General features: G+C 43.2%; 1 pseudogene; it reads right to left on the bottom strand.

Annotated features, from left to right (window-relative positions):
* Window positions 1-24,704: 24,704 nt before the first annotated feature.
* On the bottom strand, window positions 24,705-25,930 carry LOC101135011 (eukaryotic initiation factor 4A-I-like; annotated as a pseudogene).
* Window positions 25,931-27,058: the final 1,128 nt, after the last annotated feature.

Here is a 27,058-nt window from a genome sequence, read left to right as displayed (position 1 = left end):
TCCTCCCTCCTATTCAGGTGCCGAACCTGAAGGTAGATATCAGACGTTGAAACGAGCAAAGTTCCCTTGTCCCCCTCACAAGGTGTGCAGTGGGGGAGTGGCTTGCTTCTTCAGTGCCCTGTTGCTCAAACCTCTAGGTGAGCATACAGACGGGCAGGCTGTGGAGGCTCCAACCCCATAGCAGTGTCTAGGGATGAATGTGTACAGACCCAGTGGGCGTGTGTTACAGGGTGCTCTTTTAGTTTGGCTGTCCGTAGGCGGCTTGTGTTAGTCAGCTCAATTAGACCCCTGCCTTACCGCAATGACAGAGGGCTTTCTGTATCCCAGTGTTCCTGCCTTGGTGTTTGAGAATGCGTGCAAGGTTTTATTGAGTGGAAGTAGCTCTCAACAGATGGGGGAGCCAGAAGGGAGATGGTTTTCCCCTGGAGTGGGGCCACTCAGCAGCCTGGGCTCTCCTCCAACTGCTCCAGCCAAACTCCCCATCATTCTGCCGGTTGGTGGCCTGCTGGTGCCTGTCCATGCGTTCCTCTCCACATCCAGCCACCTGTGTGTTCCTCCACTGAGGTGCTTCTCTCCATGTCAGGAGGTGTCTGTGTCTGTCTGCTAGGGTCCCCAGGGGGTTTTCATAGGCACAGGATGGGGGTGTGGCAGGCCAGGGTGGTCTTGGGAAATGCAACTCTTGGGCAGGAAATGCCTGTCCTCACCTAGGTCTGTGGGGGTGGAGCCCTAGCCAGGGACCATGCCCTCCTTTACCCAGCACTTCCCTTCCCCTCTTCGGTATCATTTAAAGGGACCACGCTCTTCCCTTCCCAGCACTTCCCTTCGGTATCAACGTGACGTCCTCCAGACTCATCTGGGTTCTGCATTAAGGCCTTTTCTTCAAAGACACTGCATCTTTCTCAGGGGCTCATGGCATCTGGACATTATCCCCACATCCTTCAATTCTCCTCTTCCCCATTACTGGCCCCATTCAACTCAGCTTGGCTAGAAAGTAGCTGTTATGTTATCCTGAATCCCCCCTGGCCGGACGAGGTGGCTCACACTTGTAATCCCAGCATTTTGGGAGGCTGAGGCTGAAGGAATGCTTGAGGCCAGGAGTTCAAGACCAGCCTGGGCGACATAGTGAGACCTTCTATTTTTAAAAAAATTATGAAAAAGAAAAAATAATCCTCTCCCTCCTGATTCGCTTACAAAATAATTTATTTATGGAATAATATAAGCAATGAGGGTGAGGGGCCCATTTGGGAATAGGTAGGCCTAGTTCATTCTCCAAATAATTTACATAAAAAGAAAGATGAATATATATACAGTTTATGGAGATATTTGCAAAGAAACATTAGTTACATTGAAATCCAAGTGCTCAGAGATACAAATGAGACAATGGGCAGAATTAATCTGGATTGCAAACTGCAATCCAGAGGGAGGGAGGAGAGGAAAGGAGAGATTCACACCAGCAGTGGAAGAGAAAGGAGTCCCAGGTCTAGAAGTGGGTTTTGGTGAATGTCCAGGGGTTGCTGGAAGTTCAAAGCAAAGCATGTGGATTTGAGGCTGTAGAACGGGGTGGGAGGCACTGAACAATCTTTTTTTTTTTTTTTTTTTGAGACAGAGTCACACTCTGTCAGCCAGGCTGGAGTGCAGTGACACTGTCATGGCTCCCTGCTGCTTTGACCTCCCAGATTTAAGCGATCCTTCCACCTCAGCCTCCTAAGTAGCTTGGACCACAGGTACATGCCACCATGCTTGGCTAATTTCTTTCTTTCTTTCTTTCTTTTTTTTTTTTGTAGAGTTTGCGGTAGGGGAGGTGTATGTTGCCCAGGCTGGTCTTGAACTCCTCAGCTCAAGTGATGCTCCCACCTCTGTCTCCCAAAGTGTTAGGATTATGGGTGTGAGCCACTGCACCAGGCCTAGCGAGCACTCTTGATCAGAACCAAGCTGCCCAAGGAGGGTGTAGGTGAAGAGGGAGGCAGTGGGTTAGCAGCCAGAAGAAACATCCAAGCAGGACAGCACTGACTTTGATTTGATAAGATGATTCCAAAGGTTCCCAGCAGGGTGGAGTAACATGGTCAAGCAGGAGAAATGGCTGCAGCTCATTCAACACCAGCCTGTAGTGGAGATTGGGGGTGGATATAAAGAACAATGTTGCAAACTGCAAAGCCATAGAGGCCTGGTCATGAGATGTGGATGGGATTCTGGGGAAGGGAAGGATACGCTCAGCTGTCAGGCAGGCTGCAGAGAAGGAAGCTGCTGTCCTTGGCAGCTGACGGGGTGTGATGAAAACTAGAGAGGCGGCATGGATTACCGAGGCTGCAGGCTTGCGGAAGCGATGGGGACTGGCAAAGCTCACCAGGACAGAGAAGTTGGGCAACAGGCAAGGCTGGGTGAGGGAAGGGTGGGGAGTTTGAGGTCTCAGGCCTATTTGTATTTGGTTGGCAATGTCCTGGAGCCCTTGGTACGTGACTTATAGAAGAAGGAAGGCCGGGATGTGTCTTGGGCTAGGAGGGTGGTGGGAGGCAGTTCTAGGCCATGCAAGGTGCATGGAGGAGCCCCGAGCTGTTCTCTATCCAACAAGAAAGACAAGTGCTCCCCTTAGCAATGTGTAAGTCAGTGAAGGACCTTGTCAGTCCCCTGTCCCTCCATCTCTGAGCTTGGAAACTTAAGAACACAGAGCTGGGACACCACTGTCTCAGCTCACATTTGTTTTATGTATAATGTGACATTTGCCTTTAAATTATCTTTATCTTTAAATTATCTTTATGTATATCCTTAAATTATATTTAAATTATCTTTAAAGCATTGACAAAGTAGCATAGTTTACTCACCTGAAAAGAGTTTGGGATTTGGAGACTCACAAACTTGGATTAAAATCCTAGATCTGGAAAGAAAATGTGGTCTATCCATACAATGGAGTGTAATTCAGCCTTAAAAAAACCAGGAAATTCTGACATGTGCTGTAACATGGTTGGATCTTGTGGATGTTATGCTAAGTGAAATAAGCCAGTCACAGAAAGACACATGCTACATTACTCCACTTAGATGAGGTACCTAGGGCAATCCAATTCGTAGAAACATAAAGTAGAATGGTGGGTGCCAGGAACCGGGAAAAAAGGGAAGGAGGAGTTGTGGTTTAATGGGACAGTTTCAGTTTTGCAAGATGAAAAAGTTCTGGCAATTGTTGTGCAATATGCACGTAGTTAACACTGTTGTATTGTACCCTTGAAAACAGTTAAGATGGTACATTTTATGTTAGACAATTCTACCTCAATTAAAAAAAAAAAAAATCCAAGATCCAGTCCTAGTGACCGTGTGGCCTTGAGTTTGCACAAGTCACCTAATTTTTTTTTTTTTTTTTTACCTAATTTCTTGGAGTCTCAGTTTCTTCATCTGTAAGATGGGCGTAGAATACCCACTCATAAAGATATTCTGAGGATGGAATGAAAGCATGTATGTGAAGCCTCCAACGTACCATCAGCGCATAAAAGATGTTTGCATGTTAGTTCAATTAAATGTGCTACATTTAATTCCACTATCATCAAAACCTAAATGGTTCCCTTTTAAGAACCCAGACCCTTTTAAGAAATAGCAGTGTGTCTCAGTGCAGCCCACACAATACTGAGGATAAAATGGTTAACAGTAATACCCTGAGCTGCTACACCCGAAGGATTTGTAATAGGGCTGCACAAGAAGTGAACCAGCATTTCTTTTGTTGTTGTTGTTGTTTCCAAGACAGGGTCTCACCATGTTGCAGCTGGCCTCAAACTCCTTGGCTCAAGCCCCAGGCTCCCAGGAGTCAGGGACTATAGGTACATGCCACCACGCCTGGTTCTGCATTCTTGTTTTTGATGGGAGAGGGGTCCCATTTAAAAAGGTCACTCTTCTTGTCAAAAGCAGCTGAAAATATTCCCTCCTGACCACACAAATTAGGAAGAAATCAAATACAACTAGCCAGAACTTTGGGTTCTCGGATATGACAGGCCTCAAAAATATGGAGAAGCTTTTTGCAAAAAGTAGACGTCACAAACAACAAGCATTTTGGTTAACCCCAAGGGAAGGAGAAACAAGCCTCCTTAGGAATATGATTGCTAAATATTTGATGCTCAAAGTGAAATTTGAACAAGTTCCAGTGTAGAGACAGAGGCCTTACTAGAGAGGTAGAACCAGATAATTGTGGAATATGCTTAGGAGAATCACTAGAACTTGGAGATCCAAGATGAAGAAGAATTCAGCCAAGACTGGAACAGAGAACATTTCCTTAGCCATTCCACGCTGAGTTTTTCTCATTCTTTAGTGAGAAGAATTTGGTGGTTTATGCCAAAATGCCTTTCTATACCATGTGTGGTTTGTTGCATAAAATTAGAAGTTAACAGGAAATGAACTGGATTGGTCTTATTTTATAGCATGGGTTCAAACCCTCTCGATAACCTCCTTTTGTTATCTTCATAAAGTCCTGGGTTAAGGACAGCCTCCAGCTATTATTGTAGCAAGATACCTGTGCAGGGTGGACCCCTTCATGATTGCAGTTCAAATCCTGGTGCCCGGAGTTTCCAGGTAAGCAGCAACTCTCACACAATGTTGTCTGGGTGTGCGGCATGTGTAACAATAGTGCACCACACCCAGAAAGACGATATGCCAAAACATTAAAATATCCTACCCAGCCACTGTGTCACGTAGAACACGCATGGCCTAACACAAGCCAGTCCCTCTTAAAATATCAGGGTCATTGACAGGGTCAGTCACAGGCTGACTTAATACTTGCACATTGCTCTCAACTTTCTTAGGCTGTTTACTTAAGCTGTCTCAGGCTTCCTCTCCGCCTTGGTTAACAACATGGCGGCGGGGCTTTGGCATCAGGCAGAACTGAGTTGGAATTCCATCTCTATCCCCTCTAACGACTGTGCAAGCTACTCATGTTACTCAACCTTGCTGAGTTCTTCAGAATTCTGCATCCATGCAGCCATAAAAAAAAGAACAAGATCACGTCCTTTGCAGCAACATGGATGGAGCTGGAGGCCATTATCCTAAGTGAACTAATGCAGAAACAGTAAACCAAAAATCGCATCTTCTCACTTCTAAGTGGGAGGTAAACACTGGGTACACACAGACACAAAGATGAGATCAAGAGACACTGGGGATTCCAAAACAAGGGAGGGAGAGAGAGGATTAAGGGTTGAAAAACTATCTATTGGGTATATGTTCATTACTTGGGTAATGGGATCATTAGAAGCCTAAACCTCGGCGTCATGCAATATACTCACGTAACAAATCTGCACATGTACCCCCGAATCTAAAGTGAAATTAAAAGAGAAAAGAAAAAAAAAGAATTCCGGATCCTTAGAGAGAATTTAAGAAGCTACCCCAGGTTCAGGGGGAGAAGAGAGAGGACATAGCTGAAGGTCACCTGGTCCACATGAGCTCCACTCTAAATGCCAACTGCCGCCTCTCACGTCTTCCCTGTGTCACCCTTTCTCTCATTGCCCCTGTTGCTGATTCTTGCTTCATTCTTTCTCATCCCAGGAACCTGCTCCTAGGCCTTGACCTCTTTCCTTGATGAGCTCTTTCATTCACCGACACTCCTATGCTCACAGAATCTCTGATAACGTCCTTCATGCTCACAAAGATTTCATCTTCCTTTACACACACTCTCCCTTAACTATGTTTCTCCCTTTATTAAAATAAAAAATGGACTGACCCTTCAATTTCATGCTTGTCCCAAATGCCCTAAATGGATGTAAGAGGGCTGCTAACTTTTCAATGTTCTCTGATCTCACTCTTACAAGGACGTGTATCTTTTTCTTATCATTAAGGTTTCTGGTCTATAGGGCAGGGTCTTGTGTTTCGTGTTCCCATCCCCTATGTGTGTGAGAGAGAAGGCACGTGTTTTCTCGAACGTGTCTGTTTTTCTGTCTGGGATACTGGCACCACGTTGTAACCTGGATCCTGTATCCCACTTGCCCTCGAGGCCCGGCAGGACAGCTGAGCCCCTACGTGCGCTCGGCCAGCTGCGCCTTCCACTTCGGCATCCTGCTTGGGAACTTTCTCCTACGTAGATGCTCCTGATTAACTCGACCTAAAACCCGGTTTCCACAGCTACGTGTTCAAATGAAACGGCCGTGGAGACATCGAGGATCTCCTTGCTTCCTGCGGAGGAAGATCAGTTTCTCCTTCCTCCTTTAATTTGCAACCGACTTCCTCCAGGAAGCGGGCGTTCCTCAGGACATGTCAGAAAGCAGCGGTTACATATCGGGTCTTTTACATGAGAAGTTGCAGGGTTTTAAGGAGTGCTGAAAACCAGGCACTTTCCCCTGGGTCTTGCCCATACAATCACATCTGGCTCACATCAGCTCCTGCTGACTTAACACGTGTCTCCGTGGCTTCCCCATCCTTACCGTCCAGGGCCAACCCGACTGCAAAGCTTGTTTGTTCTGTCTCATGCTCAAAACAAAAGCATGTCCCTGCTTTTGACCCAGGCCTGCCCTCACGTTTAGAAATCACAAGGTGGGTTGTTGGTCTCCTGCGCTCACTTCTGGTGAAATGATGTGGGTGGCTGAGGAGGGTTTTATAAATGAGGTTTGATCAAAACAGGGGCTGGGTCCCCCTGCAGCAAACCCCTGAGGCTAGGAGTTCGAGACCAGCCTGGCCAACATGGCGAAAGCCCGTCTCTACCAAAAATACAAAAACTAGTCGTCGTGGTTGTAGGCACCTGTAATCCCAGTTACTCGGGAGGCTGAGGCAGGAGAATCGCTTGAACCCAGGAGGCAGAGGTTACAGTGAGCCGAGATGGTGCCCCTGCACTCCAGCCTGGGTGACAGAGTGAGACTCTGTCTTAAAAAAAAAAAAAAAAAAAGACATAGTCATTGTCCAAATCAGGAACCTCCTGAGAACCCAAAGAGTTGGAGCAGGACTGGCTGGCACAAGGAAAGGTTTGGAATTAAGAATCTTCTGAGCTGTGTTTAATAGCCATTCATGTCTTGGATGATTTAGATCTTGGTTTCCCAAAAATGGGAGTTACCACAGGATGGCTGCCATGTTTAAATAAGAAATTTAAAGATATTTCAGTGAAAAGAAATACATTGATTATTACTACAATGATGGTAAGTAATATAATATAGTAATATCCCTTTTGTGAGGATATCTATTCCTCACAAAATTTCTGAGGTGAGTACTATGATTCTCCCTGGCTGACAGAAAAGGGCTCAAAGTTTAGGGAAGTGACAGCAAGGGGAGATAGGAATGCTGCTCGCTTGGCCTGGCTCTAGATGTTTGCCCTTAACCACCACACTAGTAGTGATAGCTACCTCCATATTGGTAATGGAGGTAACTAGTATTGGTAACTAGTAGCGATGTTTATCTCCAATTGGTAATACTGGGTAATTATTACCAATTATTATTACCAATAATTGGCTTCTTACCAATATTCCAATTTAGTAATAATTGGTAATTAGTGCAATGTATACTTTTTATAAATGATAAATTGCAAATAAAATTCATGTTCATTGTAAAAAAAAAAAACTCACACAACAGAAATATTGTAAGTATTTAAAGTTAAAAGTGGTAGGCCCGTCCCCCGAGAAGGGTGTTGGCTGTTTGATAAACATCCATTCAGACTTTTTTTTGATGCCTGTACACTGAAGGCTGTTTGTTTTCACAAAAGTTAAATCATACCTTATGCATTGTTCTGCATGACAGTTACATCTTTTTTTTTAGATGAAAGCAGTGTAGGGTAGTGGCTAAGCACAGGCTTTGGCGTCTGAGCTGTGTTTAAGTCTCCAACCCCTCCTAGTAGAGCTGCGTGTCCTTGGGCTAATTACTTAACTTCTTTAAGTCGCATCTTTAAAATGGGTCTCATGCAAGAAGACATACGCATGGACAACAAGCATATGAAAAACTGCTCCACATAACTGATCATTAGAAAAATGCAAATCAAAACCATGGTGAGATACCATCTCACACCAGTCGGAATGGCTACTATTAAAAACTCCAAAAATAGCAGAGATTACAGAGAAAAGAGAGCACTTATATTGCTGGTGGGAATGTAAATTAGTTCAGCCACTGTGGAAAGCAGTTTGGAGATTTCTCAAAGAATTAAAACAGAACTGCCATTTGACCCAGCAATCCCATTACTGGGTATATACTCAAAGGAATATAAATCACTCATCACTCACGAGGTCAGGAGTTCCAGAGCAGCCTGACCAACATGGTGAAACCCCGTCTCTACTAAAAATACAAAAATTAGCCAGGCGTGGTGGCGGGTGCCTGTAATCCCAGCTACTCAGGAGGCTGAGGCAGGAGAATGGCGTGAACCTGGGAGGCGGAGGTTGCAGTGAGCCGCGATCGTGCCCCTGCATTCCAGCCTGGGTGTCAGAGTGAGACTGTCTCAAAAAAAAAAAAAATCACTCATCATAAAGATACATGCACGCATGTGTTCATTGTAGCACTGTTCACAATAGCGAAGACAGGAAATCAACCTAGATGCCCATCAACAGTGGACTGGATAAAGAAAATGGGGTACATGTACACCATGGAATACTACACAGCCATAAAAAAGAACGAGATCATGTTCTTTGCAGCAACGTGGTTGCTGCTGGAGGCCATTATCCTAAGCAAATTAATGCAGGAACAGAAAACCAAATACTGCATGTTCTCACTCACAAGTGGGAGCTAGACACTGAGTACATATGGACATGAAGAAGGGAACCATAGGCACTGGGGCCTACTTGAAGTTGGAGGGTGGGAGGAGAGTGAGGATTGAAAAACTACCTAATCAGGTACTATGATCACTATCTGGGTGATGAAATCATTTGCACAGCAAAACCCAGCAACATGCAATTCACCCATGTAACAAATCTGCACATAGGTACCCCCAAACCTAAAATAAAAGTTGGAAGGAAATAAATAAATAAATATGTAACTATTTAATTTTAAAAGATGGGCCTCATGCTATTTACCTTTCAGTGTCCTTATGATGATTAGAGATGACAGATGTAAAATTGCCAGGCACGTATTAAGTAGCGGGGGTCATTATTATTTTTAATAAGTTATTTAAATTCTGGAGCATTTTTCGTTCTTGAACTGCAAAACAAGGTGGGTTGTATTCTATAAAGTTACTCTTAGATGCTTTATTCTGATGAATTCTCAGTGGTGTTCATTCCTGTTTTCTTTTTTAAATCAGAGGTTTTCGACCTTCAATGCAAATTACAATTACTTGGGAGGCTTTAAAAAGTCCCAAACCAGGCCACACTGCAGAGCAACTACATCAAAATCTCTGCTCTTGGGACTTAAACATTAGTCTTTTTCTAAAGTTCTCCAGGTGATCCCAGTATTCAGGCAAGCAAGAGAATCACCACTTTGTATGGTACTCTCTGTGCTCCCAAGAAATAAATATATAGACAGGAAGGGAACGGATTTCATTTGCTGAATATATTTGAATCCAAGAGTTTATTACTTTTCTTTCCTCAATGCAGTATAATTAATATTTAAATACACATGCAGAGTGAGGGCCAGATAAATTAAATCAAACAAAATATCATAAATTGTTAAGTATATTCTATATTTTTCATTGTAAAAATACAAAAAAATAAAATTTAAATATAAAAATTAGGCTGGGCGTGGTGGCTCATGCCTGTAATCCCAGCACTTTGGGAGGCCAAGGTGGGCAGATCATCTAAGGTCAGGAGTTTGAGACCAGCCTGGCCAATCCCACCTCTACTAAAAGTACAAAAATTAGCTGGCTGTGGTGGCAAGTGCTGTAGTCCCAGCTACTCGGGAGGCTGAGGTGGGAGAATCGCTTGAACCCAGGAGATGGAGGTTGCAGTGAGCGGAGACTGCACCACTGCACTCCAGCCTGGGCAACAGAGTGAGACTCCATCCCCCCCCGGCAAAAGAAATTATCGTCCTACCACCTTGAAATATACATATACTTTATATATAAGTACACATATATTCATATATTTTATATAGATATACATTTTTACTGGTGTCTAGTGTAGATGGATTTTTTTCTATAAAAGACTTTATTTATTTATTTATTTATTTATTTTTGAGACAGGGTCTCTCGCTCTGTCACCCAGGCTGGAGTGCAGGGACACCATCTCGGCTCACTGCAACCTCTGCCTCTCGAGTTCAAGCGATTCTCCTGCCTCAGCCTCTCAAGTAACTGGGATTACAGGCACCCACCATGCCCAGCTAATTTTTGTATTTTTTGGTAGAGATGGGCTTTTGCCATGTTGGCCTGGCTGGTCTCGAACTCCTGACCTTTGGTGATCCACCCACCTCGGCCTCCCAAAGTGCTGGGATTACAGATGTAAGCCACCATGCCCAGCCTATAATACACTTTAAAATATGTAATTATATCCAATATTATAATTCCATATACCTTTTCATTAGTGAAGAAATTACGTCATAGAGGAATTGGCTTCAGGCTAACATCTCAGCAGCTAGGAGGACCCTGCTGCTCTCAGCTAAGTGCAATTCCTTATAAAGTTGTCTACTGTGGGGAGTGTACATTCATTTAAACTCTTTTTGTTACGTTGATTTATTTTTTCCTTTGGATTGAAGTAACTCAGTGGGAAAGTGAAGAAAGGCATTGGCTGGGATGAGGAGAGAAGGAAAGAGAGTCATTTCCACATGTGACTACGAAGTGGATTGTAGTAATTTGTCTTCCATAGTGAAACCCCTACTTAAGCTCGTTATAAAACCTCTGGAAAAAAAAAAAGCACATGCAACAGGCAACAGTGGCCACCTACAAATGGGGATACATGTGGCTGGGGAGAGGATTCACCTTGAATACCAAATTCACACACTACTTCTCAAAGAAAAACTGCATTATTGAAAACAATCTGTCCTTTACTACCAGTAACTACTCTCCATTGTCACTTCTCTGGGATAAGCGCTTAGTTTATCTGTGTTTTCTCGTTTGGCTTATTTATGCATTTACCTCGTAATGATACTTGTATAAATAAACAGATAGTTCTTGACCTCTGGAAGCATACTGATAAATCAGCCCACAGACATGCGGAGGAACCAAGGGTAAACAGCAGACAATTCACTTGGTGCAAGCCACAAGGAAGGTGTATTTGAGGGAATGCATTGTGGGTGGAACATACTTAGTCAGGGTGGGGTCACAGGGAAATCACCTTTCTTGCCGAAGAGATTCCAGGGAAGACAGGAAGATTGTGGAGGTGGTTTCAATGGCCAAGGAGACATTTGTGAAGTATGGGGGAGGAAGGATGGTGCAGACACAGGTGTAGCCTCAGAGGTGACTTAGCCAGAACACTGTTGCAGCTGACCAGGGGCTCATCACATGGAGATCCCACAAATGACAACAAGAGAACATTTGATTAGAGATTTGAAGGAATGGAGGGAACACGTCGTGAAGGTGTGTGGGAGGGTAATGTTCAAGTGTGGAAGCAGCCACTGCAAAAGCTCTGGGGCAGAAATGTGCTTGACATATTCAGGAGACGGTAAAGAAGCTGTTGTGGCTGAAGCAGAGGGAACTATATTACTCTCTAATCCAAACTGTAAGCTCCTTGAGGTCAGAGACCATGTCTGCCTGGCTCAAGGTTTTGCCCCTAATGTCTCACACTGGGGCCAGCGTATGCTCTAACTGAATTAATTCACATCTTACAATAGCTTCCCCACTGATGTAGTTTCACCCATCAGATTCTGAATGGGGTAGACAGGGAGCCTCTGGACAAAGGTAGATTTGGGCAACAGAGGAACGGGATTTATAAAACAAGAATAGCAAACACTTGGGGGGTTGAGAATAAACCTGACGGGTACTGCTTGATGCTCCAGTGGTCAAAGCTGACTATGGAAGAAGGCTCTGGAAATGACTTCTTATAACCATACCAGGTTATATATATGCACTCTTTCAGATGACTAGTGACTTAATATGAGATAAAAACAACATCCTGTACTTACTCTGTGCCTAATACTTCACTAAATGTTTTAGCGGAATTAGCTTTACATGATTGTTGTGGAGATTAAATGAGATATCTCCATTTTACAGATGAACAAACTGAGTTTTAGACTTGCCTGAGGTCACACAAACAATGGCAGAGACAAGTAAGGAGCCTGGGCAGTGTGATTCTAAAGTGTTTACCGTTAAACCCTATTCAATAATTGCCTCCCTCCTCTTCTTGTCCCACGGGATGGTCTTATTATCATGGTATGGACATGCCAGTGAATGAAGGTACAGAGAATAAACCTTAAATCTCAGATTGGACTCCCACTTCAGTGTATTTTTAAATCAAATGATGGCAACTGACCCCAATGTTTGTCTTCTGGCTTGGGGTCTAGTCCTCAGGAATAAGGGCAAGAAGCAGCTACAATGAGAGGGAAGTCTTTATCAAGGAATCTATGACCTTGAGGCTTGAAATTGACTGAGAAAAGTACCCCTGACTAGGAGGGAGCCCGGTGATAAAAGGAAGTAATGCCTAACAAGGGAACGCCTGGATGTTTTCATGGAAAATGGCAGCACAGTCCTGGAAAATCCCTGTCATGCCCTATCTCTCCAAGACACAGATGAGATGAGCTGTGTGGTATTCCCACTGGGACAAGCACTGACAGGAAATTAGGGTGGCTGGGAGGGCAGGAGCACCCACCTAAGGGATCAAGATATGCCTCCAAAATCAACAGCCATTGATTCATTAACTTACAAGTAAAAACACAATGGAGATGTTTTGGCTGTTGACACATGGCCCTGCCACTGAGGCCCAGCAATGTCAATTAGGAAGGAAATGGTTGAATGCAAGTTCTTTAGGTTGTCCGTGTGACCTCTAACACGATCACAGGCCTGTTCAAAGGGTGTATGGAACTAACAGTAAGATGACTAACTCAAACCCGGACAGTGGCTAAGAGCAGTGAGTTCCCTGAGAAGTCCTTTAAAAGGAAGAATGTGGGCTTTCCCATCTCTATCTACTTCCCTCTGGAGAGTCTTTAAAGAAATCAAAGAGACTGAAGACAGGAAGTAGCCTTTATCCTGTGATCTCACCACAACCCACTTGGTGCTTTACTGCCAAACAGAGGCCTCTTCCCTGATGTGATAAGAAGAGCTGCTTTCTTGAAGATCTGAGTGGTCCTTGGCGCTTATGGCAGTCTTGTCAGCAGGATGTTGGCCGCTGGATCAGGGGCTGAATCCTAATCTCTGGGAAAGCCCTGTGGATAAAACCGTGAAGAGTTGACATGAATGCAAAACAGTGAATGAACCCATTCCCCAGATTAAAGGAAAATGGGGGATGAATGGAAGATGCCTGGGCCAGTTCCTTACAGTATCGCCAAAGACTGTAACACCAGGCTAGATCGACTTCCTGCCCTTTAATTTAGCTTCTGAATTTTCTGCGAGAACACAGATATCTTTATCAGGATAGAAAATACATGCGCATTAATTCCTCAAAGGAGGGGAAGTGCACTGAAACACATCAGGATGAAAACAAAACACACCAGGGCAAGCGACAATGAGGAAAACTACAAAACATCTGCCTCCATCTGGTCTAAAGGCAGGGCCATTAGTGCAGGATGTGGCACCAATTTAGAGCTGATTGCCAGAAAGCCCGTTACTCTGATCTTCGTGGACCACAGCATGAACTTTGTGGGCTTGAAAGCACAATGTTGGTGTTTTTGTGTGTGTGTGAATATGTTAAGGAAGAAATTGAAAATGAGTAATCAATGTCAGGAAGTCACATCTCTTTTTCAGACATGACACATGTTTATTTTTAATGTGATTCTAATGTCCCTCACCAGCAGAAAAAGTATTGAACTAAGAGTGAGGCCTAACACCTGGGTCTGGTTTTGGGTTTTCCACTAAGTGGATGGCCTTCAGTATTTCAAGTCAGTTGGGATTTTAGAGCCTGCAGTTTGTAATGCCTTGGGCTAAACACACTGGGAGATATAAAGATGAACAATCCAAGACATCTGTCCTCAAACTTGCATCCAAATTGAGCAGACAGGCAAATGAAAAAAAAAAAAAACCATTGAGAGCATAAGGGAGAGGGTGGTAGGTGTTAAAATAAAAGTACAACATGTTAAGATAATAGGAAGCTGGAGGAGACTGATTTCAACTGGCAAGATATTTAATAGGCATAGAGGGATTACATTCTAGGTGGAGGAAATAGCATTATAACCTGGCAGATTTATAAAAACAGAACCACAGTGAGATACCATTTCACACTCATTAGGCTGGCTACTATAAAAAATAATTAACATGTTGGTGAGGATGTGGAGCAATTGGAACTCGTGTGCACTGTTGGTGGGAATGTAAAATGATGCAGCCACTATAGGAAACAGTATGACAGTTCCTCGAAAAATTGAAAATAGAGCTACCATATGATCCAGCAATTCTGCTTCTAGGTGTATACCCCAAAGAATTGAAAGCAGAATCTCAAGGAGATGTTTGTACACTCATATTCATAGTAGCCTTATTCATAATAGCGAAAACGTGGAAGCAACCAACCCAAGTGCCCGTCAACAGTGAATGGATAAACAAAATGTGATACATACATGCAATGAAACATTATTTAACCTTACAAGGAAATTTTGACATGTGCTACAACATGGATGAACCTTGAGAATATGATGCTAAGTTAAATTAGCCAGTTACCAAAAGATAAATACAGTAGATTCCACTCATATCGAGGTACTTAGTCATCAAATTTATAGAGACAGAAAGTAGAATGGTGGTTCCCAGGGCCTGGGATTAGGGAGGGGAAGTGAGGAGTTGTTTAATGGATACAGAGTTTCAGTTTTACAAGAGGAAAAGAGTTCTGTGGGAGGATGGTGGTGGATGATAACACAACAATGTGAATGTACTTAATGCTACTGAGCTGTACACTTAAAGATAATCAAGGTAGTAAATTTTAGATTATGTGTATTTTATCACAATATAAAAAACAAGAAGAAGCAGGGTAGATTTAAGAGAAAAGAGTCTGTGAGCCAAGGGTTTAGGAAATAAAGACCAATCAGGGCTCTTGGGGAGGGTCTCGAGCCAGGGCAAGCCAAGTTTTTTGCCACGTGGTACCTACCAATGAGAGGGGAGAGGAAGAAAAAAATAAACTCAAGATAGGCCATCTATGGGGAGAAATACATTTTGTCTTGGGAATGACCCAATAAATGTCATGGTCATATTTGTTATCAATATGTTTTATGAGTTTTTGCTATAAATATGGTATTTAGGAATATCCCAGTGCCATTTGGGATAAGATAGATTCTTATCCCATCTGAGAAAAGTCTTGTGGGGCCACGCCATGCTCCATTCCCATGACCCAGACAAGCAACTTTCTATCTGGATGTGAACCAGGTGAACATCCCAGATGGCACATCAAAATTAGGATCAGAGGAGGGCTAAATATAGGGACACTTTAGAAAGATGTGAGTGGAGTGTAGGGGAACCATGAGGAGGACAGCAGTGTACTGAAGCAAGTAACTGGGACTGTTACTATCCCCAGACCTACAGGGTAAGGAGAGGGAGTGGGTACTGGCTCTGGAAGGAAGGGGCCACATTGCTCAGTGGCTGCCTTCGGAAGTACAGTGACATTGGTGCCCTGCTGCAGCCAGTCCTAGACAATCCCACAGGGAACGAACCTGGGAAAAAAACAACTCTGAACTCACTCCTATCTGGGACCTCCTGCCAGTGTTCCTCACCTGCCAAGGCCGAAAGGGAAACCCGTGGCTAAGCGGCCTGTCTGATGTCGTCCAGGGCTCTCTAACATCAGCGCTCCCTGGAAGGCCTGGTACAACACAGATTGCTGGACCCCACCCCAACGTTTCTGATTCAGTAGGTTCTGGTGAGGCCTGAGAATTTGCATTTTTAACAAGTTAACAAGTGGGGACCTCACTTTGAGAACCACTGACGTAGCCCATGCAGATCAGCCTCCTAGAACAAACAGCAGAAGAAAGATGGAGAGTAGATTTGCAAAGGCAAACACCTATATAATTTAATTTAATTAAGGATGCTGATGGACCCCATATGAGTATCAAAATCTTTGCAGGCCTCAGTTTCCGTGCCTATACAATACTCAGTTTCCTTGCTCACTTTGTGAAGTGTCCCCTATATTCAACTCTTCTCTAATTCTAAGCCCTCCTGTCTCTGAAAGAGACCTGTAAGATGCCTTCTAACTCATTCTGTGATCCCATGGATGCAGAGCTGCAGTACCTAAAGCTCCATCTCTTGAATGACCATGAAGATAGTACTTCCTTGTACAAGTGAAGCAGTTACTATTGCTATAGACATCTAGTGGTTCGTAGAGTCATGTGATGCATTATGTGGATAGATTTTTGTTTTCTAATTGTTTTTCCTATTTGATTTAAAGCTACTTTGGACAGGACATATACAACGACCTTTCTGGAATATTTCTCTATAGACAAAAAGAGGCATTCACTACATCAAATAACCTATGCTCCAAAATACGCAGGTCCCATTTGATTTGTGCAAAATCAGACATCAAGGAGATCATTTTAAATGTTACAAGAGAATGAACCTAATTAATAAAAGTCCAGTGGGTTTATACTAACTATGCCTGTAAAATTGCTTTTCAGTGTTGCCTATGAAATACTTTTCTGTTTTCCAGAGCTCATTTGTTAGAATCAAAAGAGCCCCGTGGTCCTCCAGGTCATTGGTGACTGCACATGTGTAAGTGTGTACATGGGCTCTGAGTGTTTATGCATCTCTTGACGGGTGTTTGATTTTGGGTCCCATATATTCACAGTGATGCGGATGATACATAGGCATGGCTGAAAGGGTTTGGAAAATACCCATCTGTTCTTTGGTTCCCATTTTTTCTTTCAATTAACAACAACAACAGAAAACCCTTTTCTTAAGTTCTTATGCAATGGCTGGTTGAAAATAGACCCCCTCCCAGAAGTCTCCTTCTTCCTGCAGCCTCCAGGAATCTTAAAATGTCTTTTAAACAATCATTTTGCTCTCTCTTCAGGGTGTCTCTGACCCAGAAATTTAAGCTGCTCTTAAGTTACTGATTTACGTATTAATTCACGGATCTGTGGCTATGAAGTCAATCTGTGGCTTAAGGATACGTGAGTAAGTCATGGGGAAGATTTCAGTTGGGATATTTCTGGCTGGATTTTGGGAGATTAAAGACTTTCAGGTGCCTTTAGGGTAGATCTTTCATTAAGAGCTTTCAGAGACTTGGGCCCATGGAATAGCCTCCTCTATAGATCCATTTCATTCATTCAACAAACTTTTCTGAGTACCCACGATAGTGCTCTAGAAACCCATCATGGTGTGTGGTACGGACTCCTCATGTAGCAGACTTAAACCTGTATATGAGGTACATGAGGAGCCAGAAGTCAAAGTGATGAGTTCTCCCAATAGACTTCTAGGGCCCCTGGGGACAGACACTTGTTCATTTCATGACTGTATATCTAGCTACCTAGCACATACTGGGTTCTCAGTAAGTATTTATTGACTGAGTGCAGTAATGGAAAAGTAAACAAAGAGCTGTGGGGGCATCGAGGTAGGACTGCTTCATCCTCCCTGGGGGGCCCGGGATGGGCACCAGCTCACTAGGAGAAGAAGGGAGAGGCCTCTGTACCCTTGTCTTCTTAGGAGGCCATGAGCAGCCCTCACTCTGTACTTAAAGGTTCAATTTGTTTTGACAAACCAAAGAGACAAACAAAACAAGCCTGAATTTTGTTCTAAACATATTACCTCAAGCTTTTAGGGCCAACAACCGGAAAATGTCTGCAGACCTTTTGCACGGAATTGCCATTCATGGTTCACTTGACTCTGGGTGGGGAGGTGATAGATTCAAGCCAAATTACTTGTGACTTCAAAATGTATTGATTGTGAACTGAAGGGACCTGAGCATCATCCTTCTGAAGAGTATACAGAAGGTATTAAATGAGCTGGAGCCCCTGCCTGCCCTCTTCTTGTTCCCTTGTTATTTTTACTTGGGCATGGACCTGGGATGGGGCAGAGTATTAGGGGATGAAGGTGAATATGGTGAGTAGAACCATAAAGCCAGAAATTTCTTTTAAATAAGAAGGAAAAGGAAACTCCCAATGAATTTACAGTCTTCCGGGAATTACCTGATTCTGGATTAGGGAGGCAGGGGAGTTCTGTTGATTCAAGGGAAAGGCATGCTTGACATGGGAGTGTAAGAAGAGAGAGAAACTTTGCTCATTTGTTCCTTCTCTTCCTGTAACCAGCCACAGACTGAAATGAACTTAGAGGCCCAGTGGTTGCTGGAGACCAGCTCACAAGAGCCAATCATTAAGTTTTCAGGAAATTTACCAAGCGGCTGATAAACACATCTGTTACTAAAAATTATACACGCTTACAATTAAATAAATTATATTAAAAATAAAAGTGATAAATGCTCAAAACTCATAATTATTACATGTTTTACTATTTGGTATGCTTTTGAGGTTACTTATATCTGTTAAATCTGTATGGTGGAAATATTATAGGCGGAATGTTACCACCCGTCTCTTCCTCAACCCTGTGCTTAGTGGCCTCATGTTTTTCCACCCCCACCAGAGTCAGCTATTAAACATTCACTAGCACATCACTGCAAAAGACCCTCAGAAGTTTCTTAGGAATAGATTTACTTAAGTTTCCATGGGCCTTGGGGTGCTGTGGGCAGTCCAGCTTGGTGGCCTCTGAGGACAGCTATCCTGAGCAATGTGTGCTGGACCATAATATTGGCCCTTCATTTGCAGCACAATTGTTGTGTATTGGGGCATTATGACATTCTGTGGTTGGAAATATTTCATTATGTAACGAAATAGAAAATAATTCAGAAGAGAGTGTTAACAGCTTTATTAATATATAATTCACAGACCATATAATTCACTCATATAAAGTGTACAATGATTTTTAGTATATTCACAAAGTTGTGCAGCCGACACCACAATCAATTTTAGAACGTGCTCAACACCCTAAAAAGAAACCCTGGCGTTGGGCGCAGTTGCTCACGCCTGTAATCCCAGCACTTTGGGAGGCTGAAGCAGTCGGATCGCCTGAGGTCAGGAGTTCGAGACCAGCCTGGCCAACATGGTGAAACCCTGTTTCTACTAAAAATACAAAAATTGCCAGGTGTGGTAGTGCATGCCTGTAATCCCAGCTACTCGGGAGGCTGAGGCAGGAGAATTGCTTGAACCCAGGAGGCGGAGGTTGCAGTGAGCCGAGACCGTGCCATTGCACTGCAGCCTGGGCAACAGAGCGAGACTCCATCTCAAAAAAAAAAAAAAAATAGAAATACCATTTGACCCAGCTATCCCATTACTGGGTATATACCCAAAGGATTATAAATCATGCTGCTATAAAGACACATGCACACGTATGTTTATTGTGCACTATTCACAATAGCAAAGACTTGGAACCAACCCAAATGTCCAACAATGATAGACTGGATTAAGAGAATGTGGCACATATGCACCATGGAATACTATGCAGCCATAAAAAATGATAAGTTCATGTCCTTTGTAGGGACATGGATGAAGCTGGAAACCATCATTCTCAGCAAACTATCGCAAGGACAAAAAACCAAACACCACATGTTCTCACTCATAGGTGGGAATTGAACTATGAGAACACACGGACATAGGAAGGGGAACATCACACACCGGGGCCTGTTGTGTGGTGGGGGTATGGGGGAGGGATAGCGTTAGGAGATATACCTAATGTTAAATGAAGAGTTAGTGGGTGCAGCACACCAACATGGCACATGTATACATATGTAACAAACCTGCACGTTGTGCACATGTACCCTAAAACTTAAAGTATAATTAAAAAAAAAAAAGAAACCCTATGCACATTAGCCGTCACTCTCCATTTCCCCTTAGTCTTCCCTCTCCTCTCCCCTCCAAGAATGAGGCAACCACTAGTCTTCTTTTGGTCTCCAGAGATTTGTCTATCTGGACATTTCATGTAAATGGCACCAGACAATAGATGGCTTTTTCTGACCCACTTCTTAGACATAACATAATGTTTTCAAGGTTCATCCATGTTGTAGCATTTGTCAGTACATACTTCATTCCTTTTTATTGCTGCATAGTATTCCATTGGTTGGATATACTACCTTTTTTTATCCTTTCATCAGTTGATGGATATTTGGATTGTTTCCACTTTTTGACTATTATAAATAAATGCTGCTAGGAGTATTCGTGTACAAGATTTTATGTGGGCATAAGTTTTCATTTATGTTGAGTATTCACCTACCGAGGAGTGAAATTGTGGGGGTAATATGCTAACTCTGTGTTTACTATTTGAAGAACTGCAAAATATTTTCCAAAGAGGCTGCACCATTTTACATTTCCACCAGCAATGTACAAGAGTTCCAATCTCTCTACACCCTCACCAATACTTGCTATCTGATTTCTTTATTTTAGGCATCCTAGTGGGTGTGAGATGATATCTCAGTGTGATTTTTATTTGTATTTTCTTAGTGACTAGTAATGTTGAGCATCTTTTCGTGGGCTTATTGGCCATTTGTATATCTTCTTCGGAGAAATTTTCATTCCAATTATTTGCTCATTTTTAAATCGAGTTGTCTTTTTTATTGTTGAGTTGTAACACTTCTGGATTCAAGTTGCTTATGAAATATATGATTTGTAATTATTCTCCCCCACTGTGTGGCTTGTCTTCACTTTCTTTATTGTGTCCTTTGAATCACAAAGGTTTTTAATTTTGATGGAAGTCCAATTTATTTTTGTTGTTGTTGTTGTGCTTTTGGCATTATATATCTAAGAAGGCTTTGCCTAACCCAAGTCCACAAAGACTTACTCCTGTTTTCTTCTAGGAGTTTTGTAGCTTTAGCTCTTAAATTTAGGTCTATGATATATTTGGGGGATTTTTGTGTACAGTGTAAGGGAAAGATCCAACTTTATTCTTTTGTATGTTGATATTCAGTTGTCCTAGCACCATTTGTTGAAAATAATATTATTTACAAATTGAATTCTCTTGGCATGGAATAGATTTTGAGGTGTTACCTTACTTTTTCACCTGATGCTACCCCTAATTTCTTTAAACATCTATTTATTTCCATTAATCATTTCTGGCCTCATAGCTCAGGCTGCTTGGCCAGGCCTTCCCCTGAGGCACCCATTTTAACACACACTGGTGTATAGAGCCCAGACCGGAGGCACTCTCTAATCTCCATGTGCATTAGCCAGGGTAGACCAAGTACTGTAACAAACAGCCTCCTACATCTCAGTGGCCCAACACAATCAAAGTTTATTTTTCTCTTATCGTAGTCCCATGTGAATTGGTGGGGGAAGGGACGTTCCATGCACGTACTCAGGACTCAGTCTCCTTCCAGCAAGAGGCTCTTCTGTCGCCTAGGGCTTTATAGTCCTCTTTTTTCACTTAGCTGCTGACCAGACCCAGATGGTCGGGTCTGCTGTCCCCAAGGGCTTATTGTCCTTCACTAGATCTTCTGGATCTGGCCAGTAGTCAAAGAAAGAAAGAGAGAGAACATGGAGGATCTTGCAGGAGTTTTTTTAAGGGCCAGGCTTGGAAGCAGCACACATCGTTCCTAATTCCCCAGGATTCATCATACAGCTCCAACTGGCTGCAAGATAAACTGAAAAATGTTGACTCACTGTATGCTGGGAGGAAGAAGAGACAGGATTTGGTGAACATACAGCAGTCTCTGCCATAACATCTATATAATCTATTTTAAGAATTGACCCCCAAAAATTATGAGTGTGAATATGTTTGCTCCTAGCTGCTGCAGAAACCCCCACCTCCAATCTCCCTCCTCCACATTCTGTGACAGGGGAATATCTCCCCAGCAGCTCAGTTGCAGTTTGTGTGAGCCCCCTTGGAAGGCAATTGCTGGTTTGAAGAAAGGCAAAGATCTGTCTGAGCGGGAACAGAGAGCAGAACTGCAGCAGAGTCTATGGGAAATCCAGTAGAAAATTCCAGGAGGAGGGAGCTGGTTTCCTGAAACTTTAAGCTCGATGGGACCTGAACAATATATCATGGCAAATCCTTGGGTGTTGAGTATGCTAAGGTTATAGTCCGTATTATGAATTTGGATCTTGTAAATGTCCATTTATTGAATGTCATAAACTGAGGGATTATGAACAAATGAGGCATGAAGACAGAGCGGGTTTCTCCTGTCTGGAAAGAACTCCTAGGATTGTAATTTCGTGGGCCTCTGATTAAACTGTGCTTTTGTTGCATGTCATATGAGACACTGATTTTTCCTTGTCTCTTCTATATTCTTCTGCTGAAGCTGAAGTCCTTTCTACCACTCTGCCATTCACAGGAGTAGAAGCAGCAACTACATGTTTTCCAGAGCCATCATTAAGAAAATGAGAAGGCACCAGGTCTGTCCTACACCATGTGCTGTCCCCAGTAAACTAGCCCCATCCTTTTGTCTTTTCCTCATGGAGGCCTCAACTGCTGGTCCCCTTCAGAAGGGCTCCAAGCCCCCTGCACCTCACTCTAAGTCTGGGCCCTAAACTGAACTGATACCCATGTTAGAGGAAACATATTTGTGCATTTCTGAAAGACTCAATTTGCCAACTTTTCAGAAAATCACAGACCCCATCTGTGATTTGCTCCTCCACTAGTGATTTTGAATAATATCATGTGTGGATGGGCATTTGCTTCTTTCTACTCTGACTGTCCCTTGAAATGTGTCTCAGGCCACACCCTCTACCTGGAACACCCGCTTCACTCCAAAAGCCCCCTCCTACCAATATTCAAATAATTCTAAAATCACGCTTCTCTCACAGAGCCTTTCCCAGTAAACTGGACCAGGATGATGGTTCTCTCCTCCCCCCACCCCCAAAACCCATCCTGTCTGGACCTGCCATGCACGGGTCATTCGTCACACAACCACACCAAAAACTCTTGCACCATTTCTTTATTCATTACATTTACTAATTAATACATTTGTTGTTTGTCTCGGGCTGGTTTGCCCAGTTGTAGCTGTCAGTCTGAATCAGTGAGCTCCATCTGACACTGCAAACTTCTAGAATAAGGGATCCTTTCATTCTTGATTATAGCCACCAATAATCATGTTCTGTTTTTTCTTGGGTTCTGGCCTGTGGTCACACAAAGCATCAGAACTGAAGTGCTGCCTTTAGCTCCCACAATGCATATGGTGACTAAAGGGAAAGAAGGGAAAGTGGAGTGAGCCCAACAGATACTAAGACCATTTATCATGGGCCCCGATTTAAACACAGCACTTTAGGGATTCTTACCTGAAGCCAGTGAGGAACATAGCTTCGTCCTTATTTTCTAGATGAGACTCAGAGAGGTTAAGTAGCTTGCCCAAAATCAAACCCTAAATTCTGGAATCATTATGCAAATCATGTCTGTCTGATTTTCTGTTTCTTGATGCCTCCCTAAGCCCAAGTGGCAGGTGTTACTGTTCACCACACTTGCTTAGAATAAAGAGCCTCAGAGCTTTCTCTACATACATGTGTTGATCACAAAGGAGAGAGGATAGCAGCAAAAATCCATCTCTTCTATTAGACCATTAGCTCAATACATGTGCCCTATTGATAATAGGTGAGTACTTTCATTTAGGTATTCATCTATCAAGAAAGATAGCAAGTGCAATGAAACGGGCAGAAACATCCCATTCCCCTCCCCCACCCCCATGAAAGAGCTGAGTAATATTTCCATAGAGAAAAATTACACGGTCATAAGAATGAATTTGGGACTCAGTTCTTTCCTATATGTTGGTGAGAATGGATTGCTTTGAGGAAAGATAACAGGCTAGCATGTATGGACTAAAAAATATTTAAAGGGTCCCTTTCTCTGCACATAGCTGGGCTTGTAAAGTTCTTTTACAGCCTGTAGCAGTGACCCAGGTAGTGTTCAGGTACATGGAAAGGGTTTTACAGAAGATTCCATTAAGTACACAGTGAAAGGCTTTTGGCTTTTGATTATTAGCAACTGATAGGACCATCGGGACGTGCAGATGAAGTGCAGTTGATTCCCAATGAGGCTATTTCTGTCATCGGTCAGGTCTTCTCCCAGATCCTCCTCCCTCACAACCACTACCTGGCCTGGCAGGCAGCAGTGAGGGTGAGGGTCACGGAGAGGGAAACAAAAACAGCAGTAATGCCGTTTACCTACCCCTGATCTCAAAACACAGTGGTTTAAAACAACTATTCATTTGCTCACTAATTTATGGGTTAGTAATTTGGACTGTGCTAAGCTAGGACAGCTAATCTGTGCTCTCAGTGGTGTTGGCGGTGCTCAATCATGTGGCCAGGTCTTGTTGGCTAGAAAGGCTGGGCTGGCTGAGTCTCCCTCCATGTGTTCTTTTGCCCTCTAGGAGGCTAGCTTGGGCTGTTTACATATTGAAGGAAGAATCCCCACCAGCTAGAGAGAGTAGGTCCCACTGTAAATTTGCTTTACAAGCCTCTGCTTGTATCACTGTTGCTAATATCCCATTGATTGAAGCAAGTCACACCGCCAAACCTAGCATCAATGTGAGAGGGAACTATGCAAGGACATGAGTTCAGGGAGATGTGATGTATTGAGGACCATCACTGTAACAATCTACCATACCATATTTTATAGAATATATGCCACAGTGTGTTTTATGCTCTCCATATGAGCAACTTTTTCTTTTGGAAAAATTCGTGTTTTTTTTGCCTCAAAAAGTGACATTTATTCACAGAAAAAAATGACAAAATGTCCATCCCTTGGCTCCCTTCCCTCCCACAGCCCTGCTGCTCCTCAGCCCCCCAAGATTGAACTCTGGCTGGGGCTAGGAAGAAGGACAGCCCCTCAGATGAGGTCAGCAACATTGAGGGGCATTTCCTCAATGGGGGTGTTGTAGAAGGTCTCGATGTCTCAAAGAGTCCTCTTGTCTTCTTCTGTCACCATGTTAATAGCCACACCTTTACGGCCAAACTGTCCACGTCGACCGATTCTGTGGATATAGTTTTCCCTGTTGGTGGGAAGGTCATAGTTGATGACTAAAGAAACCTGCTGCACATCAATGCCTCTGGCCAGCAGGTCAGTGATAATCAAAACTCTGCTAGAGCCAGAATGAAACTCCCTCATGATCCCATCTCATTCCTTCTGGTCCATATCTCCATGCATGGCAGAGACAGTGAAATCTTGAGCATGCATCTTCTTGGTAAGCCAGTCTACCTTCCTGCGGGTGTTGAGGAAGATGACTGCCTGGGTGATGGTCAGGGTTTCATACAAGTCACACAGTGTGTCCAGCTTCCACTCTTCTCGTTCCATGTTGATGTAGAATTGGCAGATACCCTCCAGGGTCAACTCTTCCTTCTTGACCAGAATCCAAATGTGTTCCCTCATGAACTTCTTGGTCACCTCAAGCACATCAGAAGGCATTGTAGCTGACGGCAAAACTACCTGGGTGTTGCTGTTGAGCTCTTGGAATATGTCATAGATCTGGTCCTTGAATCCATGGCTTAACATTTCGTCAGCTTTGTCCAGTACAAACATCTTGATGTATTTGGGAGACAGGTATCTCCAGTTAAGCATATCAAACACATGGCCAGGGGTACCCACAATTATATGGGGAGCTTCCATCTGCAGTTTCTGTACCTCAGCACGAACGTTGGTGCCCCCAATACAGGTGTGACAGGAGGCACCCATGTGGTCTCCTAGTGCTATGACCACCTTCTGTATCTGCTGAGCTGATTCTCAAGTAGGTGCTAGGACCAAGGCCCGGGTGGCTTTTACATCTAATTCAATCTGATGCAGAATTGATGTGGAAAATGTGGCCATTTTCCCAGTGCCAGATTGGGCTTGAACGATCACAACATAACACCTGATACAAGGTAGAATGGCTCGCTGCTGGATGGCAGAGGGCTTCTCAAAACCATAGGTGTAGATGCCACGGAGAAGGGACTCCAAGAGGTTCATGTCATCAAAGCTGTCAACAATCTCATTCCAGTTACTCTCGATGACACCTTTGGGCTCCATCCTATCAGGGCCATTGTCTCTGGATCAGGAATCCTGACTTGCAGACATGATCCTTAGAAACTAGCAACAAATTAGTTCTTAATGCACATTGATTACTGTGATAACCAGCCTCTAAGATGGTCCCCAATGATGCTCACCACCTGGTGATCCATGTAGCTAGTAAGATATTGAGGAAATGACTGTGTGACTTCAGAGGTTAGGTTATAAAAAGACCTTGCAGCTTCTGCCTCACTTGTTTGGATCACTTACTTTGGGAAAATTAGCTACCTTGTGATGAGAACACTCACTCAGCTGTATAGAGAGGTCCATGTGATGAGAAATTGAGGCGTCCTACCAGCAGCCAATACTGGCTTGCCTAACACATGAGTGTGCCATCTTAGAAGCAGATCCCCCAGCCTCAGTCAAGCCTTCAGATGACTGCAGCACTGTGACAGACTGAGCCACAACCACCAGCTAAGTCATTCCCAAATTCCTGACTCACAGAAAGCATGAGATAATAAATGTTTATTATTATTTTAGGCACTAAGTTTTGGAATAACTTGTTATGCAGAAGCAGGTAACTAATACAATTACCTACCAGCTTTATTTAGGCAAGACATAGAAGGTCTGAATTAACTTCTGAGATATTTTGGTTATCTAGAAAAATTAAACTTATTTATCTTAGACACCAAATCTATTTTTTCCCTTAAGGAGAAATAGGTTTTGCCTTTAATATAAATAGTATTTAAAAAATAAATGGATAGCAAAACATTATATCTTGTGCAAAAAAATATCCAGCATCATCAGATGTATACTTTCCTCTAGCAAACAAAAGCAACAAATCATTCCCTGGTTTGTTATGCAAAAGAGACGTATTTTTGAATATTTTAAGATATAGGGAGATAAGGAATTTGACTGAACAGCATGTCCAAGGAGACTTCTAAATTTTCTTCAAACAAATCCTGTATTTAGAAAATATAACTGGTGATGATTCCCTTGGGAATTCCCCTAAGCCCTACTTTACTGCTTGGTACATGGTGTGCTCTTATTAAATATGGTTGTGTCATTTGAGATTTAAGCAATACAGTGTTGGGTTGAATCCTGGCTCCATCATTTCCTAAAGTAATTTCTCTGAGCTTTGCTTTCCTCATCTCTACGTGGAGCTAAAGATGCAAATCGTGTGGGATTGTTAGTGGA

This window comes from Gorilla gorilla, chromosome 14 (genome assembly GCF_029281585.2).
Source record: "Gorilla gorilla gorilla isolate KB3781 chromosome 14, NHGRI_mGorGor1-v2.1_pri, whole genome shotgun sequence".
Lineage (NCBI taxonomy): Eukaryota > Metazoa > Chordata > Mammalia > Primates > Hominidae > Gorilla > Gorilla gorilla.
Note: the sequence above shows the minus strand (reverse complement) of the source record. Positions and strands in the feature narration are given on the sequence as shown.